This window comes from Lithobates pipiens, unplaced genomic scaffold, assembly GCF_037356315.1.
Source record: "Lithobates pipiens isolate NorthernLeopardFrog02 unplaced genomic scaffold, aLitPip1_a1.2 Scaffold_10, whole genome shotgun sequence".
Taxonomy (NCBI): domain Eukaryota; kingdom Metazoa; phylum Chordata; class Amphibia; order Anura; family Ranidae; genus Lithobates; species Lithobates pipiens.
Genome location: NW_027507686.1, coordinates 25,465,813 through 25,484,155, shown reverse-complemented (window position 1 = coordinate 25,484,155; position 18,343 = coordinate 25,465,813). Strand labels below are relative to the sequence as shown.

General features: G+C 44.1%; 1 protein-coding gene across 2 annotated transcripts in view; it reads right to left on the bottom strand.

The window, feature by feature from the left end:
• CRISPLD2 (cysteine rich secretory protein LCCL domain containing 2) overlaps positions 1 to 18,343 on the bottom strand; it is a 115,096-nt gene that overhangs the window by 54,679 nt on the left and 42,074 nt on the right. The window contains exon 3 of one of the 2 annotated variants that reach the window (XM_077453031.1): positions 8,186 to 8,357. The gene's annotated coding sequence lies outside the window, so the exon portion shown is untranslated. Of the gene's footprint in view, positions 1 to 8,185; positions 8,421 to 18,343 lie in introns of those variants that run through there. The other variant, XM_077453042.1, reaches the window with a different exon arrangement.

Genomic DNA, 18,343 nt, shown 5'->3' with positions numbered 1-18,343 from the left:
GATCTTATATCAAACTTTGTTTTTAAGCATGCTTTGCAGTTATATGTGTCCAAGGAGTCAGCCATAGCTGGCCGTTACCTTGTTTTGTTTTTTTATCAGAGAATAGGTGCAGGTACCCCCCCCCTTCCGAGTCATCCTTTTCTACCCCCTACCGACCTCCAAGCATGTCCAATGGTTCCATCCCCTACTCACCTACCAGTACCGCTCCTTTTAGAGAATACAATACCACGTATCATTTTGTGGTATGGAACTTGTTAATGATAACAAGAAAAGCAACAAAGTAGATCCCCTGCACCCGGAAACAATAGACATCCCCCTCTTCTCCAGCAACAATAGATACCTCCAGCAACAATAGATACCTCCAGCAACAATAGATACCTCCAGCAACAATAGATACCTCCAGCAACAATAGATACCTCCAGCAACAATAGCTCCCCCAACAATAAACCCACTCAGCAACAATAGACTCCCTGCAACAAAAGACCCCCAGAAACAATAGACCCCCACAAGCAACAATAGATCTCCCAGCAGCCAACATCAATGGACCCTTCAGTAGCCAGCAACAATAGACACATTGTATACACTATATTATATATATTTTTTTCAATTTTTTTATTCCTATAAACATGGAGTTACCCTTTAAGGTAAGGACTGACAGGAAATGAGTTGGTAGAGATAACAGTGCAAAGCAACATATAAACAGTGGAAGAGGTTGGAGTTTACACTGACGCCTTGAGATCTGAGGTGCTGAAAGACAGGGGAGCCACTGAGGACAGAAGAGTTAGCAGGAAAAATTTATTTTAAAAGTTAGTTCCTGCACTGTTGCTCTTCCCCAACACCTCCTGTCCATGGCACTGCTCTTCCCTGACACCTCCTATCAATGGCACTGCTCTTCCCTGACACCTCCTGTCCATGGCACTGCTCTTCCCTGACACCTCCTGTCCATGGCACTGCTCTTCCCTGACACCTCCTGTCCATGGCACTGCTCTTCCCTGACACCTCCTGTCCATGGCACTGCTCCCTGGTAATGTACTGACTATGCTGACAGCTCTCCTGTTACCTTGATTTAGAGCAGGGGTCTCCAAACTTTCTAAGCAAAGGGCCACTTTACTGTCCCTCAGGCTTTAGGAAGGCTGGACTGTGGTCATTGGAAGTAAAAAATGCTGGGCGTCAGTACCCCATTATTGGTGTCAATGGGAGGAATAGTGCCTCATCATTGGTGTCAGTGGGAGGAATAGTGCCCCATTACTGGTGTCAATATGAGGGTAGTGCCCAAACATTGGTGTCAGTGAGAGGAATATTTCCCCATGATTGATGTCAGTGGGAGGAATAATGCCCCATCATTGGTGTCAGTGGGAGGAATAATGCCCCATTATTGGTGTCAGTGAGAAGAATAATGCCCCATGATTTGTGTCAGGAGGAATAATGCCCCATCATTGGTGTTAGTGGGAGGGTAGTGCCCCATCACTGGGGCCAGTGAGGAATAGTGTCCCATGATTGGTGTCAGTGGGAGGAATAGTGCCCCAACATTGGTGTCAGTGAGAGGAATAGTGCCCCCAACATTGGTATCAGTGGGAGGAATAGTGCCCCACCATTGGTGTCAGTTGGTGGAATAGTGCCCCATCATTGGTGTCAGTTGGTGGAATAGTGCCCCATCATTGGTGTCCGTTGGTGGAATAGTGCCCCATCATTGGTGTACGTTGGTGGAATAGTGCCCCATCATTGGTGTCCGTTGGTGGAATAGTGCCCCATCATTGGTGTCAGTTGGTGGAATAGTGCCCCATCATTGGTGTCAGTTGGTGGAATAGTGCCCCATCATTGGTGTCAGTTGGTGGAATAGTGCCCCATCATTGGTGTCAGTTGGTGGAATAGTGCCCCATCATTGGTGTCAGTTGGTGGAATAGTGCCCCATCATTGGTGTCAGTTGGTAGAATAGTGCCCCATCATTGGTGTCAATTGGTGGAATAGTGCCCCATCATTGGTGCCAGTTGGTGGAATAGTGTCCCAATGGCCAGATAAAGGCAAGCAAAGGGCCACATCAAGCCCCCGGGCTGCAGTTTGGAGACCACATACTTTATGTTAAGATCAATGACAGTGGGGAGGTTTTCAAGGGGGCCCTTTAAAATTTGTTATGGGGCCCCATGGTCTGTAGTTACACCCCATGTAAAGCCCAGATAAAACCTTTTCTTCGTGAATAGCATGACGCAACCTCCAATAAAATATCTGCCATGCATAACAGAAAAGCAATATCAAATCTTTATACTATTACAGATTTCAGAATAGTTAGATAAAAGCCCTTAATAAACATCTCTGTAGTTGTATGCGCTGCGAATGGAAGAGCGTGCCGCTGTGTGATCAGTTGTACTGACTTGGCTGGGAATGCGGTCAGGATGTCTGGATCATACGTAGTGCACATGGGGGGAACTGCATTGTGAAATCTGCACAATGCTGACAATGAATCTGTGCAGAACATTAAATCATGACTCATCAAGGCTGTGAGGGATACAATGTTACAGAATGGTGATACAATGTTACAGGAGGTGATACAATGTTACAGAATGGTGATACAATGTTACAGAATGGTGATACAATGTTATAGAATGGTGATACAATGTTATAGAATGGTGATACAATGTTACAGAATGGTGGCATAACATAAGTAAATTTTCATAGTATATTTCATGGAAAGCTACAGAATGATCACATCTGTACCCCACACAGCATGGTAGAATGTCCAGTCTACAGGGCCGTCTTTAATATTGATTGGACCCTGGGCAAACATTTTCTTGGGCCCCCCTTCCATGTAATTTCATTCTACACCAGCTCTGAGACATACAGTAAATAGCAGCTAGACTCAAAATCTGTTTACTGAATCCGATCAGGCAGCGATTGCGATTGGTTGCCAGAGGTTACAGTGTATTATTACCGCTCACTGACTGGTTGCTAGAGCTTACAGCACACATTATGGCTCACTGATTATTTAGTAGAGGTTGCAGCGCAGGACTTCTGCTTGTTGATTGGTTGCTATAGATTACTGTAAATCAATACTGCTCACTGATTGGTTAGTAGAGGTTACTGGATGTCCTTAGCACTCACTAATTGTTTGCGAGAGGTTACTGTACATTATTACTGCTCACTGATTGGTTGCTAAAGATTACAGCACATTATTTCCTTACTGCCTGCACACCATGAACTAGGGAGGTGAGAGGACCCATCAAGGACAGAAAACACCTAGGAATACCAGTACTCCTGGTATCAGTGGCAATCTTGGGGGGGGGGTCAGTGGCAGTTGTGGGGGGGGGGGGGATCAGTGGCAGTTGTGGGGGGGGGGGGGTGGGATTAGTTAGGAGGCATTACACTGTGGCAAATTCTGAATCATGTAGAGCAAAGCTGGAAATCTTTGGCACTTATATAGTGGGGGATTCTACACTGACTACCGATGTAATGGGGAATTTACAATGACCACCAATGTGAGGGGGAATTTACAATGACCACCAATGTGAGGGGGAATTTACAATGACCACCAATGTGAGGGGGAATTTACAATGACCACCAATGTGAGGGGGAATTTACAATGACCACCAATGTGAGGGGAAATTTACAATGACCACCAATGTGAGGGGAAATTTACAATGACCACCAATGTGAGGGGAAATTTACAATGACCACCAATGTGAGGGGAAATTTGCACTGACCACCCTGTAATGGAGGATTTTACTCCACTCACCAATATAAAAAAGGATTCCTACACTGACACCAATGTGTCAACTTTGTTAACATATCAATGCCACCAATCCGTGGCTATTTACATATTAATACAGCCACTATTTACATATCAATGCAAGTTATTTACATGTAAACCCAGGTCCTGCAGGTGGGTCATCTGTACACGGCAATAGGGCAGAGCTGGGCAGCATTAGTAACAGAACTTCACACTGAGATATCGGGACACAGCATGGGACTAAAAGATCGAGAGACAAAGGAATTTAAACTGGGCTAGATGGCAAGTATGAGGCAGCTGCTTTTGGCCCCACAACAATGATGGGGCCCAGGGCAGCTGTCCCTTTTGCCCTGCCTTAAAGACGGCCGTGCCAGTCTTTACGCATTAGATGACCGTCATGACAGAAGCTACAGATCAAAATCAAGAACAGTGACATGGCTGGACATCTTATATTTACACCTAAGAAAAAAATATCATTGTTTTGTCACCCTAGACTAGAAAGACTCAAAAAGTCTTCTATTGTCAACTACTATCACCAATCCTCCATTAGGTGGCAGTATAAGCTGACAGATACATTTCTGTGTTCCTCAATGGACTTTAAAGCAGAGCTCCACCCAAAAGTAGAACTTCTGCTTATTTACTTCCTCCCTCTCTCTGGTGCCACATTTGGCACCTTTAAGGGGGGAGGAGGAAATGGGGACCTGTTTTTGACACTTCCGGGGGAGACAGGGTCGCAGCGCCATCCCTCTGAGGTTTGGTCCCCCTCCTCCTTCCTCTGCCGCCGGGCCAATTAGAAAGCACAGCGTGCTTTGTGCATGTGCAGTAAGGCCAGTTTTCCTTAGCGGAGATTGCAGCGGCAGCACCCGACAGTCAATCCAAAGATCGGTGAGGGTGCCAACATTGTGGGCTCCCTGGACAGGTAAGTGTCCATATAATAAAAGTCAGCAACTACAGTATTTGTAGCTGCTGACTTATTTTTTTTTCCCCCAGGCTGGACCTCCTCTTTAAAGATGAACTGCAGTCTGCTCACATAATTTGTAATAAAAACATCTTTGCCATTCTGAAGCTTCCCTCTCCAACTGCTTTTCATATTATTTTATATATACTGAGATTCTGTACTTGCCAAATATGCTGCAGAAATCTCCCTCCACTGAGTCTGGCTGCAGCCATTTTAACTGTGGGCAGCTGAAGCTGCTGCCTGTTCACTTCCTGGATTTACACAGACACACAGCAGCACACCTCCAGCTCTGCAGCTCTGATTGGCCCTCTTATGACTCAGCCCCCCTCCCTTCCTGGCAAACTCTCAGGAGTGAGAGAGAGAGCTGTGCATGTCATAAACCTAGGCTAATCACCAGAGAACAAACAGAAAGTGGGCTGTATTAGGTATTTACTGGCCGAAAATAAATGTTTTACTATCCAAAATTAAAATAACAACAAGGGCAGAAGATTTAATAAATGGAAAGATGAAAAAAAATCACTGACGGTCCGCTTTAAGGTGAATATAAAATCCCGTTTCTGCCGCCTCCACTGAGAGACACAGGAAGTCCTCTGCTGCCGGGTTATAATGCCACCTACTGGCGGGTTAGTGACAGACAATGACCTCCTGTGTCTCTCAATGCATGAGAAATAAAATACGATTTTTATACTCACTGCAAAATCTTTTTCTTGGAGCCCATTGAGGGACATAGGAAGTCATCTATTGTTGCCGATCCTCCTGTAGGCGGCATTATAATATAAGACTTCCTATGCCCCTCAGTGGATGAGGAAGAAAAATATTTTACGATGAGTACAGAAAAATCTCTTTTTATTTCTTGTGCACTGAGGGAAACAGGAGGTCATCTACTGTCACTGACCCTCCTGCAGGTGGCAGTATAACCCAACAGCAGAGGACTTCCTGTGTCCCTCACTGGATGAGAAATAAATCAGGACTTTTGTACTTACCTTAAAGTGGACCTTCAGTCATTTTTTCATCTTCTGTCCTTGTTGTTGTTTTAGGTTTGGGTAGTAAAATATTTTTTTTCTGCCAGTAAATCCCTTATACAGCCCACTTCCTGTTTCTTGTCTGGTCATTAGCCCAGGCTTATCACATCATCCACAGCTCTCTAACTCACTCTCATGAGAGTTTGCCAAGAAGGGAGGGGGGGGGGGGTGAGTCATAAGAGGTCCAATCAGAGCTGCAGAGCTGGAGGTGTGCCTCTGTGTGTCTGCGTAAATCCAGGAAGTGAACAGGCAGCAGCTTCAGCTGCCCACAGTTTGCAGCCAGACTCAGTGGAGGGAGATTTCTGCAGCATATTTGGCAGGTACAGAATCACAGTATATATAAAATAATATGCAAAGTGGTTGGAGAGGGAAGCTTCAGAATGGCAAAGATGTTTTTATTACAAATTATGTGAGCAGACTGCAGTTCCTCTAAAGTCAACTGAGGAACACAAAAAGTCATCTGCTGTCAGCTTATACTGCCACCTATAGGAGGATCGGAGACAGTAATGACTTGTGTTCCTCAATGGACTCCAAGGAAAAAAAATAAAAAAATAAATAAATTTTTTTTTATATATATATATTATATATATATAAAATACGATTCACCTGTTCTTAGATGTTTTGACTTTATTTTTTCAGGCTTTTTTCATTTTATTTTCACCTGGTGACCCTGACAGTAAAACACTTACTGTCCCAGGGTGACAACGCTGCCCCTGTAGCTTGTCATTTGAGGACAACACTATAGAACACCTCCCTCCTCAATTCTGGAATACAGTGGGATGTGTTTTGTAGTTCACACAGGTGATTGGACAGAGCTGATAACCCTGCCCAAGATTTCAATGCAGCTCTGTAACTAATGAGCTCACCTGATTACATTAAGAAAATCTATGCATCAATATACCTTCATCAAGAATCGTGATGTGTCAGTAAATCTGTACATTATATGCAACGCTGTGTTGTGTCAGTAAATCTGTACATTATATACAACGCTGTGATGTGTCAGTAAATCTGTACATTATATACAACGCTGTGATGTGTCAGTAAATCTGTGCATTATTATATACAATACTGTGATGTGTCAGTAAATATGTACATTATTATATACAACGCTGTGATTTGCCAGTAAATCTGTACATTATATACAACGCTGTGATTTGTCAGTAAATCTGTACATTATTATATACAATACTGTGATGTGTCAGCAAAACTGTACATTATTATATACAGCACTGTTATGTGTCAGTAAATCTGTACATTATTATATACAACGCTGTTGTGTCAGCAAATCTGTACATTATTATATACAGCATTGTGATGTGTCAGCAAATCTGTACATTATTATATACAGCATTGTGATGTGTCAGTAAATCTGTACATTATTATATACAGCATTGTGATGTGTCAGTAAATCTGTACATTATTATATGCGGCGCTGTGATGTGTCAGTAAATGTGTACATTATTATATACTGCGCTGTGATGTGTCCGCACATCAGACCATTTTTACAATGGTGACATAGCATTACATTGGTATTAGTGAGGCTGGAAAGTGAAATCCATTTTTTGTGTATATTACAAGGCAGGGAGATGATCTAAGTCTGGAAATGTCGGACTCAAATGTGGATTGGTAATGTACAATACTATGTGTCAGTAAATTCATGTATATTCTTGTGTATATGAAATGCTGAAAAATGTCAGAAAATCCTTATAAAAACTGCAGATTGGTGATATGTATCAGAAAATTCATAAAGAATAATATCACCAAGTATGTATATTACGGTGTAGGGTGAAAATTGTTAGCAAATCTATGTATGAAATAGTAAATAATGATGTGTTAGTGTTTAAATAAATAATACGAGAGGAGACAATATATATAAAAATGTGGAGTGTGGATAGGTGTCAGTAATTGTATATATCTCAGTATAGAAAGGTGCGATGTGTCAGTTAATGTCTAAGTCTCAGTTTAAGGAGCAGCTCTGTGTCAGTACATGTACATATCTGAGCATAGGAATGATGGGGTCATTACATGTACATAAGGTGCTAGGCGTCAGTAAATGTATATAGTTCGGTATTGGAAGGTGATATGGGTCAGTAATTGTAAATAGCTCAGTATGGGATATAGGAAGGCACTATGTGTATATATCACAATAAGAGAGTGCTGTGTGTCAGTAAATGAGCATGTATCAGAATGTGCTGTGTGTCAGTAAATGTATAAAGCCCAGCATAGGAAGGTGCTATGTGTCAGTAAATGTATAAAGCCCAGCATAGGAAGGTGCTATGTGTCAGTAAATGTATAAAGCTCAGCATAGAAAGGTGCTATGTGTCAGTAAATGAATAAAGCTCAGCATAGGAAGGTGTTATGTGTCAGTAAATGTATAAAGCTCAGTATTGAAAAGTGTGTCCCTAATTGTCTATCTCTCAGTATATGAAGGTGTTAGGTGTCAGTAAATCTGTAGAAAACCATTATTCAGTCTCTTTCTCCCACCTCTTTCAGGTCCAGCTCTGGATATAGCAGTGATGGGCTCAGCAGGGTCTTCCCAGCTCCTTGTCCTGTCTGCAGATCTCCGCTCTGACCGGTTGCCCTCCCTGCTGTCTGCTATTTATACCTCTGGAAGGGGCACGGAGGAGCAGAGCCTGGAAGATCCTGGCATCCTTCCCTGTGTGACGAAATGAAAGAAGAGGCTGTGAGCCAGATTCTCCTGAGCAGAGACTGAAGCAGCCCATCCAAGGCAGACCTGAGTGTGGGGGTAAGGAGAGCCATTCCCCCCACACTCAGCTGCAGCTATAGGTCAGGGAGAGAAGCAGGACACCTCCCCTAATGTCTGCTGCTCACCATAAGACAAACATTGCACTCAGACAGAACTTTCCTCCTAGCCAAACACTCCAACTGTTCTATAAGAAACTTTCCCTTCTCCAGTAGAGTGTCAGCTCTTGGGAATAGTCTCCCCTTCATATTGTTGGTGAGGGAACAAACACGGCACTCTGCCAGAACTTTCCCCCTCTTCAAACACTCCAACTGTTCTATAAGAAACCTTCCCCAGTAGATTGTCAGCTCTTGGGAACAGTCTCCCCTTCATACTGATGGCAAAGGGACAAACACTACATTCGGTCAGAACTTCCCTCCTCTCCAAACATTACAACTGTTCTATAAGAAACGTTCCCTTCTCCATTAGAGTGTCAGCTCTTGGGAATAGTTTCCCCTGCTGGTCAGGGTAAAAACACTGCACTCTGCCAGAACTTTCCCCCTCTCCAAACACTCCAACTGTTCTAGAAGAAACCTTCCCAAGTAGATTGTCAGCTCTTGGGAACAGTCTCCCCTTCATACTGATGGCAATGGGACAAACACTACATTCGGTCAGAACTTTCCTTCTCTCCAAACATTACAACTGTTCTATAAGAAACGTTCCCTTCTCCAGTAGAGTGTCAGCTCTTGGGAATAGTCTCCCCTTCATACTGCTTTTGAAGCTACAAACGCTGCACTCTGTCAGAACTTTCCCCCTCTCCAAACACTCCAACTGTTCTATAAGAAACCTTCCCTAGTAGAGTGTCAGCTCTTGAGAATAGGTCCTTTTTGGACAGCTGGCTGCTGTGGGACAGTCGCAAACTACTACAGTTTTTCTGTTTCAGTACAATTCTGCGACAAAAACAAACATTTGTAGGTTCTAAAAAAAATAAATAAAAAAAAAAGAAATCCATCAAAATTATTTTATATTTTTAAGTTTATATAAAAGAGTAGTTGGCATCCCCCACCATCTGTGCCCAGGTGGATTTGCGATGTTGGTACTCGGTGCCATTGGATGCAATTTACAGCTCACTGGGTATTCAACTGAGGTCCAAATGTGCCGATATTGGGGTGATCTATTAGAATGCAAGAACTTCCCTCCTCTCCAAACATTACAACTGTTCTATGAGAAACCTTCCCTTCTCCATTAGAGTGTCAGCTCTTGGGAATAGTTTCCCCTGCTGGTCAGGGTACAAACACTGCACTCTGCCAGAACTTTCCTCCTCTCCGAACACCCCAACTGTTCTATAAGAAACCTTCCCCAGTCGATTGTCAGCTCATGGGAACCATCTCCCCTTCATACTGATGGCAATGAGACAAACACTGCAATCTGCCAGAACTTCCCTCCTCTCCAAACATTACAACTGTTCTATAAGAAAACTTCCCTTCTCCAGTAGAGTGTCAGCTCTTGGGAATAGTCTCCCCTTCATATTGCTCTTGAGAATAGGTCCTTTTTGGACAGCTGGCTGCTGTGGGACAGTCGCAAACTGCTAAAGTTTTTCAGTTTCAGTACAATTCTGCGACAATTCTTGACAAAAACAAACATTTGTAGGTTCTAAAAAAAAAAAGGAAATCCATCAAAATTATTTTATATGTTTGAGTTTATATATAAGAGTAGTTGGCATACCCCACATCTGTGCCCAGGCACGTATGCGATGTTGGTTGTGTTGGCACTTGCTGCCATTGGATATAATTTACAGCACACTGGATATTCAATTGAGGTCCAGATATTGGGGTGATGATTTAGAATGTAAACTTATCTGAGCAGAGCCTTCTTAACCCTCTTGTACTTGATTGTATTGTAACTGTACTGTCTCCCTTTTATACTGTAAAGGCCTGCATAATCTGTTGGCGCTATATATTATGTATAATAATAATAATCCAAAGTGGAATTAAGACTGATCTGAGGTGTGATGGTCGGGGAAGTGGGGTGATCTAGGGTGTGAAGGTGCAAGAAATGGGATGATCTCAGGTGTGAAGGTTGTAGGAACTGGGGTGATGTGAGGTGCCACGTACAAGTATTGGGGTGATCTGAGGTGTGAAGGTTGTAGGAATATAGACTGACCTGAGGTCTATTGGTACAGGAGTTGGGGGTGATCTGCGGTGGGAAGGTGCAGGAACTGGGGTGATGTGAGGTGTGAAGGTGCAGGAATATAGACTGATCTGAGGTCTATTGGTACAGGAGTTGGGGGTGATCTGCGGTGGGAAGGTGCAGGAACTGGGGTGATGTGAGGTGTGAAGGTGCAGGTATTGGGGTGATCTGAAGTATGAAGGTTCAGGAAATAAGGTGATTTGAGGTGTGAAGGTGCAGGAATTTGAGTGGTCTAAGGTGTGAAGGTGCAGGAGTTGGGGTAATCTGTGGTCTGAAGATGCACAAATTGGGGTGATCTGAAGTGTGAAGGTGCAGGAATGGGGATGATCTGAAGTGTGAAGTTTCAGGAATTGGGGTGATCTGACATGTGAAGGTGCACAAATTGGGCTGATCTGAGGTAGGGTGGTGCAGGAATGAGAGTGATCCTGGGAGTGAAAATTCCAGAATTGGGGTGACCTGAGATCTGATGGTTCAGGAATTAGGGTGATCTGAGTTGACAAGGGGGAGGAATCAGGGTGATCTGAGGTGCATTGATACAGGAAATGGGATAATCAGAGATCTGATGGTTCAGGAATTGGGGGTGATCTGAAGTGAAATTGGGGTGATCTTAGGTGTGAAGGTGGAAGAATTGGTTCAGGAATGAGGGCGATCGCAGGTGTGATAGCTCAGGAAATTGGGATGATCTGAGATCTGATGGTTCAGGAATTGGGGTGAACCGAGTTGACAAGGTGCAGGAATTGGGGTGATCTCAGGTGTTAGGTGGAGGAACTGGCGTGATCTGAAGTGACAGTGTCGAAATTGGGGTGATCTGAGGTGTGAAGGTGGCAGAATTGGGGTGATCTGAGGTAAGGTGGTGCAGAAAAGAGGGTGATGTCAGGTGTGATAGCTCAGGAAATTGGGATGATCTGACATCTGATGCTTCAGGAATTGGGGTAAACTGAGTTGACAAGGTGAGAGGTGTAAGAACTGGGGTGATCTGAGGTGTGAAGATGCAGGAATTGGGGTGGATCTGAGGTGTGAGGTGGAGGAATTGGGGTGATCTGAGGTGTGAGGTGGAGGAATTGGGGTGATCTGAGGTGTGAGGTGGAGGAATTGGGGTGATCTGAGGTGTGAGGTGGAGGAATTGGGGTGATCTGAGGTGTGAGGTGGAGGAATTGGGGTGATCTGAGGTGTGAAGGTGGAGGAATTGGGGTGATCTGAGGTGCGAGGTGGAGGAATTGGGGTGATGTGAGGTGCGAGGTGGAGGAATTGGGGTGATCTGAGGTGTGAGGTGGAGGAATTGGGGTGATCTGAGGTGTGAGGTGGAGGAATTGGGGTGATCTGAGGTGTGAAGGTGGAGGAATTGGGGTGATCTGAGGTGTGAAGGTGGAGGAATTGGGGTGATCTGAGGTGCGAGGTGGAGGAATTGGGGTGATCTGAGGTGCGAGGTGGAGGAATTGGGGTGATCTGAGGTGCGAGGTGGAGGAATTGGGGTGATCTGAGGTGTGAGGTGGAGGAATTGGGGTGATCTGAGGTGTGAAGGTGCAGGAATTTGGGTGATGCGAGGTGCGAGGTGGAGGAATTGGGGTGATGTGAGGTGCGAGGTGGAGGAATTGGGGTGATGTGAGGTGCGAGGTGGAGGAATTGGGGTGATCTGAGGTGTGAGGTGGAGGAATTGGGGTGATGTGAGGTGCAAGGTGGAGGAATTGGGGTGATGTGAGGTGCGAGGTGGAGGAATTGGGGTGATCTGAGGTGTGAAGGTGGAGGAATTGGGGTGATGTGAGGTGCGAGGTGGAGGAATTGGGGTGATGTGAGGTGCGAGGTGGAGGAATTGGGGTGATGTGAGGTGTGAGGTGGAGGAATTGGGGTGATCTGAGGTGTGAGGTGGAGGAATTGGGGTGATGTGAGGTGCGAGGTGGAGGAATTGGGGTGATCTGAGGTGTGAAGGTGGAGGAATTGGGGTGATGTGAGGTGTGAGGTGGAGGAATTGGGGTGATCTGAGGTGTGAAGGTGGAGGAATTGGGGTGATGTGAGATGCGAGGTGGAGGAATTGGGGTGATCTGAGGTGAGGTGGAGGAATTGGGGTGATCTGAGGTGTGAGGTGGAGGAATTGGGGTGATCTGAGGTGTGAGGTGGAGGAATTGGGGTGATCTGAGGTGGGAGGTGGAGGAATTGGGGTGGATCTGAGGTGTGAGGTGGAGGAATTTGGGTGATGTGAGGTGTGAGATGGAGGAATTTGGGTGATGTGAGGTGTGAGGTGGAGGAATTGGGGTGATCTGAGGTGTGAAGGTGCAGGAATTTGGGTAATGTGAGGTGCGAGGTGGAGGAATTGGGGTGATCTGAGGTTTGAAGGTGCAGGAATTTGGGTAATGTGAGGTGCGAGGTGGAGGAATTGGGGTGATGTGAGGTGCGAGGTGGAGGAATTGGGGTGATGTGAGGTGCGAGGTGGAGGAATTGGGGTGATCTGAGGTGTGAAGGTGGAGGAATTGGGGTGATGTGAGATGCGAGGTGGAGGAATTGGGGTGATGTGAGGTGCGAGGTGGAGGAATTGGGGTGATGTGAGGTGCGAGGTGGAGGAATTGGGGTGATGTGAGGTGCGAGGTGGAGGAATTGGGGTGATCTGAGGTGCGAGGTGGAGGAATTGGGGTGATGTGAGGTGCGAGGTGGAGGAATTGGGGTGATGTGAGGTGCGAGGTGGAGGAATTGGGGTGATCTGAGGTGTGAAGGTGGAGGAATTGGGGTGATGTGAGATGCGAGGTGGAGGAATTGGGGTGATCTGAGGTGAGGTGGAGGAATTGGGGTGATCTGAGGTGTGAGGTGGAGGAATTGGGGTGATCTGAGGTGTGAGGTGGAGGAATTGGGGTGATCTGAGGTGTGAGGTGGAGGAATTGGGGTGATCTGAGGTGTGAGGTGGAGGAATTTGGGTGATGTGAGGTGTGAGATGGAGGAATTTGGGTGATGTGAGGTGTGAGGTGGAGGAATTGGGGTGATCTGAGGTGTGAAGGTGCAGGAATTTGGGTAATGTGAGGTGCGAGGTGGAGGAATTGGGGTGATGTGAGGTGCGAGGTGGAGGAATTGGGGTGATGTGAGGTGCGAGGTGGAGGAATTGGGGTGATCTGAGGCGTGAGGTGGAGGAATTGGGGTGATCTGAGGTGGAAGGTGGAGGAATTGGGGTGATCTGAGGCGTGAGGTGGAGGAATTGGGGTGATCTGAGGTGAGGTGTAGGAATTGGGGTGATCTGAGGTGAGGTGGAGGAATTGGGGTGATCTGAGGTGGAAGGTGGAGGAATTGGGGTGGATCTGAGGTGTGAAGGTGCCGGAACCGACTGAGGAAATGTTTCCTTCTGCCTGCAGCAGACTGATGACATCATCTCAGTCTAGGCAAAGTCACTGATTGGAGCTTTTAAATGATAAAAGGCGGAGCCTAATTGAAATATGATACTGTTGCTGTATATTGTGACATCAGGAATGTATTCATACAGACATGTGAAGATACAGACAGGTCCACTTTATATTCCACTCTGATGTCTCAGGTTGTATCTGCAGATTATTCCAGAAACGATCGTTCCAGCATGACATACACAGCCGCCACTAGTAATAGGATGACAAGCAATGCCGGGACCTCGTCTGTGTGCTGAGATCGTTATTTCATATTTGTGGACATACAGTATGTGCTGGCCTGGGAATGAACATCAGATATTATCAGCCAGAGAGAAATAAAATGTCATAACATTCCGCCTCCCGAAATCTTCCATCTGACGAGTCTTCTATGAGCAGACCAAACTATCCGCTAATCCACCAATCTTCATACAGAGGAGACCGAGGGGGTGGGGGTGGGGTGGGGTAGGGGTGCTTTCAGATCAGCTGTGTCTCCAAAGTGGACCTGCCAGTATCTTCACAAGGCTGAATTCCTGACATGTCACAATATACAGCAATGGTATCATTTTATTATTAAAAAGCAGTCTTCGAGCTCCAATCGGGGACTTTGTCTAGGCTGAAATGATGTCAGTCTGCTGCAGGCAGGAGGAAGAATTTCCTTAGCCCCCCATTGAGCAAGACTGCAACATTGTAACAAGTCACAAGGTGAGAGGCTGCATCAGGGGTTGATTTGCGTCAGACATTTGTGAACACAACCAAGACCCTTACAGGCATCAGCAAATACATGACTGAGCCAGCATTTTAGTCCAGGAAGCAGATGGTGAGCCTGGGTGATGCCTGAACAAAGATGGTGCCGTCCTTCTGAAGAGAAAAGCAGAAGAAGGCATTGACGGGGTAGTACTGTGATCTCTGTGGGAGATATATATCTGGAATGGTTATACTGAAACATTACTGAGCATGTATGATCTTAACATGAAAATATTATAATATATATATTTATTAACCCCGTTTCCCCAAAAATAAGACTATATATAGTCTTATATAGAGATTATATGGAGAGATAGAGAGAGAGAGAGAGAGAGAGAGAGAGATGGAGAGAGAGAGAGAGAGAGAGAATCTATAGATGGAGATGGAGATGGAGATGGAGAGAGAGAGAGAATCTATATATATATATATATATATATATATATATATATATATATATATATATATAGAGAGAGAGATAGAGATAGAGATAGAGATAGAGATATAGATCTATATATATAGATTCTCTCTATATATATATATATAGTGTGTGTGACAGGTCCACTTCTTTGATCCTTACATAGAATAGATCATTCTCTCCTGTAGGTGGTGACTGCCTGAGAAAGTCCCAGACTCCGCACCCCCCACACACGTCTGAACATGCTAAGAGTAGAGCTGCACGATTAATTGTTAAGAATCATTATCGCAATTTTTTTCCCCCTCGCGATCTTAAAGCATTTTCCCGATTCTTTCTTTGCAGATAATCCTCTGCTCAGACAGCGGTCAAAAAATAAATACAAAAACAGGCAATCTACCGAGTATCTACAACATTTCTCAGCTGCTGAGCCAACTATAAACATTGTAATGTTTTTTTTCTTTAGATAAAAGGAATCAAATTCTGTAAACGAGGGAAGTTTAACCACTTGAAGACTAATGCCGCGTACATATAAGCTGACTTTTCGATGGACTAGGTCCAACGGTCTTCCTGACAGACTTTCGGCGAAGTTCCGACAGACTTTCCAAACAAACGGACTTGGCCACACATAAGCACACCAAAGTCCGACGGATTCGAACGTGATGACGTACGACTGGACTAGAATAAGGAAGTTCACAGCCAGTAGCCAATAGTTGCCCTAGCGTCGGTTTTCGCCCGTCGGACAAGCATACAGACAAACTGATTTTTCGTCCGGACTCGAGTCCATCGGAAAGATTTGAAAAGTGTTTTTTTTTTCTAGGTCCGTCAGACTTTTGGGGAAAAAAAAAAAAAAGTCCGCTGGAGCCCATACACGATCATAATATCCGACGGATTCATTCGGTCGGACCTAGTCCGTCGAAAAGTCCGGTTGTGTGTAAGCGGCATAAACCTTTTTCTGACACTTCAAGTTAAAATCAGTATTTTTTGCTAGAAAATTACTTAGAACCCCCCCAAGCAAAGTTAACCACATTTTGTTTGTATGTGAAAAATGATGTTACGCCGCAAGAATCGTGCTACAAATTATCCAAAATAACAAATGCCCTATCTAAATGAATGAAACGTAACAAATTAATAATAATAAAAACGTATTAATAATAAATATTAATTTGTTCAGATTCGTTATTTCGGATAATTTTTAACTTTGGATAAATTTGTATTGTTTACGTTCACAAACAGCCAAATTCCAATACCTATAAATTTAATACTTAATAATTTAGTTTTTCTTTCAAATTTTCTTTCTTATTCTCGAATTTTAGAAATTTACGATTTTACGATTTTACAAATTTACAAATTTTAGAATTTTCGAATTTACGAATTGCGATAATAAATAATAAAGAATAACCCGAAAAAAACAAAACAAAAAAACAATTAAACTAAAAATAAAGCGAACAAATGTTTTGGCAGTGCACATGTCTATGAGCAGCTCAGCCCCAAAGGAAGCTTGTGTACATTTTGGGGCGAGGAGCTTCCACTGACACTGCGCTCAGGTGTGAACGGACCCCGTGTAATATAAAGGAAATCCCAGTGATGAGCGTTTAATCGTTCGTGGTGAAACTTCAAATCATTCAGGTGTGAATGGGAGAGCCAAGGGGTGGGAATGAACATGGACAACAAACACTTGTTATGGGTCGTCATTAGAGCTGAACTATTGTTAAAAAAAAATTGTGATCTCGATTCAACCCAAGTCACGATCTTAATCTGGCATTTCCACGATTTAGTGCAGAGCAGTCAAAAAATAAAAAATAAAAGAAAAAGAAAAAAAAGCAGCTGCCAAAGTTTATCACAACATTGCTCAGAGCTGAGATAAAAAGCAACATTGTATCATTCAGTTCTATTAGATCAAAGGGATGAACTTTGGTCTAAAAATGAGGGCAGTTGACCACTTAAAGCGGCCCTTCAGTCATTTTTTTTCAACTTTCCATCTATCAAGTCTTCTGCCCTTGTTGTTTTAACTTTGGACAGTAAAACTTTTTTTTCTGCCAGTAAATACCTTATACAGCCCCCTTCTTATTTCTTGTCTGGTTCATTAGCCTAGGCTTATGACATCATACACTGCTCTCTCACTCTCTAGCCAGGAAGGAAGGGGGGAGGAGTCATACGAGAGCCAAGGAAAGCTGCAGAGTCGGAGGTGTGTGTGTCTGTGTAAATCTAGAAAGTGAACTTCAGCTGCCCACAATTAAGATGGCTGCAGCCAGACTCAGTGGAGGGAGATTTCTGCAGCATATTTGGTAAGTACAGAATCACAGTATATATAAAATAATATGCAAAGTGGTCGGAGGGAAGCTTCAGAATGGCAAAGGTGTTTTTATTACAAATGATGTGATCAGACTGCAGTTCCTCTTTAACCTCCCTAGCGGTGATCCCGAGTCTGGCTCGGGTTGGGATTTTACCATCATAAGCGGTAATCCCGAGCCAGACTCGGGATCGCATCGCTGGATACAGGGAGGACACGGAGAAGTTACTTACCTTGTCCCCTGGATCCAGCGATGTCCTCCGCGCTGTGTGATCGAGCTGTCCTCCGCTCGATTCACACAGTGCCCAATGCCGCCGAGCTCCGTTCCCTGCGACGTTATGGCGATCGGGACCGGAGATCGGTGCCAAATTCAAAAAAGTAAAAAGACAAAAAACACACACACTTACAGATTACAGTACTGTATAAAAAAATTACACACCCCCTTTGTCCCTAGTGGTCTGTCCAGTGCCCTGCATGCACTTTTATATTATAAATACTGTTTTTTCTGCCTGGAATTTGGAGATTGTCCATAGCAACCAGAAAGTGTCCCTTATTCAGTGTTTTAGGATTTGATTACATTATTGAAGAATTTTTATTATTCTATATTATAAACTTTATCACACCCGGGATGTCTGCTAGACTCTGGTTTGAACAGATTTAAGAGAGTTCCTAAGAATTACAGGACTACAATATAAAACGCCAAATTTCTATGCAAAATAATTGTACCGCTTTCAGCACCTAAAACCAGAACTAATCATACCGCCAGGGAGGTCAAAGAGTAAACCTATTTCTGACACTTGTTGCTTACAAGTTAAAATCAGTATTTTGTGCTAGAAAATTACTTAGAATCCCCAAACATATATACACACACATTATAATATATATATATATATTATATATATATATATATATACACACACACACGTACGTGTGTGTGTGTATACACATAAACATAATATAT